Below are 2,219 nucleotides of genomic sequence, written 5' to 3'. Positions count from 1 at the left end.
AGCGAGCCCGTGCATGATCAGAAACAAGAAATGATGGGGAAGCTTTAGGGTCCCCAGCCCCAGGTGCATGAGCGGCCCGAGCTGAGCGTCCAGTGGGCTCGGCCGAGGGGCTGTGCGAGGATGCAGCCCCCCGGGACACAGCGGGGACCCCCGGGCCCGGAGAGCAGCGATGCCCTGCCCGGGGCTGGGCTCAGCCTCGGCACCGCAGCCCCTGCCCCTCGGTCCTGGTGGGCAACGGTCCTTGCTAAATCCAGGGAGCGAATTTAGGAACTTGCAAGATCTGTGACTGTCTGTGTGCTTTAATTGTGGTTTGTAATTGCTGATAGCCGTACACGTGTGTCTGGTACACGGCCCTATAGCCCGGTTATCTGGGAACCTTCGTCAATATGTTTTGGGCTTAGTGCCCTATTTAATGGGCACCAGTTCCCATTCTTTTTCCCATCGGATTTAACACCACCATTCACACTGTGGCAGAAGATTAGCTTCACAGCTAAATAAAAAATAGCAAGACTTGCAGGCTGCAGGAGCTGTCATAGGGGAGTACATGTAAATCAAACAAACCGGGAGCGTGGCAGGCCCCTTTGAAGCTCCTGGCTTGACTTTTAGTGGTCGTGACACCTATTTTCTTAACGAACGTGGGGCTGTGCGACCCAGCACCAGCCTTGGATGGATGGGAGCATCGCTGCCCCAGCCCACCGAGCCAGCAGCCATGGGTTCAGGGAACTGGCCTGGGATTTTAGGACCAGTGCAGATTTTGCAGTAGCTGATGAGATCAGGGAAGACAACATGTTGTATCTTGGAGGGAGAACTGACCTCTCTGCTCAGTCAGTTGTCATCTAACGAGGCAGCGCTGAGTAGATTTCCCGTGCCCGCGCAGCACAGCTGATCTCAGGCGTTTGCAGCTTGGAAGATGCTATGGATACTGCGAGCAGCACTGGAGCTTGGCAAGAAGGGATAAACTGTGGTGCTTGGTGAGATTTTGAGCAGGGTGAAGAAGGGGACATTTTTATTATGAATGGTGTGGTGTTGATTCTTTCTATGTACTTCATACTTTTTTTTTTACGGTTCACCTACTAAGCCACTTCTATCCCAGAGCATCTGTTGAACCATCTGTCGGTGCTGCACTATCTGGCACGCACAGCAAGTGCTGCGCTACCTTCACAAGACATGCAATCCCCGCTCCATCTCCTTACGTGCCTAAGCTTTCCCCACGAGCAAATAGCCCCTTCTGACGGAGAGCCCTTTGTAGGTAACCTTAAAACATTCCCTGCTTGTCCTACTGATGACGACACTGAGGGTCCTGCTCGAGCAGACGGTGGGGTTGTACGCGGTAAGGCACAACCAGATAAAGCAAAGGGTAAACTCGGAAAGCTCGTGTTGTTTCCTTCACTTGCTGCAGGCAGGCAGGTGAGGCTTCTCTGCTCTCGCCGGGGGTCCTCCGTCTGCTGCGATGTGTGTGCCTGCGGGCATCGGCAGACCGCGGACCAGCCCTTTGGAAATACCTACCTGGCCCACCCCAGCCAGAGCAGGGTCCCTTCCCGCTCCCCCAGGCTGCTCCCGGCCCAGCCCCGGCTGCCTTAGGAGGTGTCGGTAACGGGGACCCGGCAAGGGAGGATGAGCATTTAATACAGATGCCTTTATTGTAGGTGATTCTGGCCCCCAAAGCGGCAGGCAAAACTTGCTTAATCTAAAAATGAGAAATGTATTTACCCTTCTTAAAAGTCTCAGAGCAAATTAAAAAAGCTTTTTGTTTTAAGAGCAATACCCTATTAGCTTCAAGGAGCATCTGGAGATGAGTAGCCCATGCAAAGCTCTTTGCGTAACCCTGCAGCCGGGTCCGGCGGGTCCCTGGCCAGGACAGCCGTGTCCCTCCTCGCCCTGGAGCTGGTCTCGGCTCTGCTGGGGTAGGCAGGATGAGGGACCGTCCTCACTGGGGTCAGGTCGGCCATCCTCGCTGGGGTCGGCCATCTGTGGGGCGATCTCGTCCCCAGCACCCGGGCGGCTCTGCCACGTCGCGGTCCCCGCCCGGGGCGATGGGTGACGGGAAGGATCTATGCCTCTCTCCTGAACTTCTGCTGGTTTGACGCCTCGTTAGTCAGGCTGCGGATCTGATCCCCCAACTGCGGTAGCAGATGCTTTTTTTTCATCCCAAGAGGCTTTTCCAGCAGGCGAGCAGGGCAGCTCCGGCGGTGGGGAAGGAGGGTCCCCCGGGCGACCCG

General features: G+C 56.0%; 1 protein-coding gene across 1 annotated transcript in view; it reads left to right on the top strand.

Annotated features, from left to right (window-relative positions):
• KCNAB1 (potassium voltage-gated channel, shaker-related subfamily, beta member 1) overlaps positions 1 to 2,219 on the top strand; it is a gene marked incomplete at its 5' end in the record, with an annotated part of 11,471 nt that overhangs the window by 608 nt on the left and 8,644 nt on the right. The window lies entirely within an intron of this gene.

Source organism: Cariama cristata, unplaced genomic scaffold, assembly GCF_000690535.1.
Source record: "Cariama cristata isolate BGI_N322 unplaced genomic scaffold, ASM69053v1 scaffold25316, whole genome shotgun sequence".
Classification (NCBI taxonomy): Eukaryota; Metazoa; Chordata; class Aves; order Cariamiformes; family Cariamidae; genus Cariama; species Cariama cristata.
The sequence above is the reverse complement of the archived record's forward strand: the minus strand, read 5'-3'. Positions and strand labels throughout refer to the sequence as shown.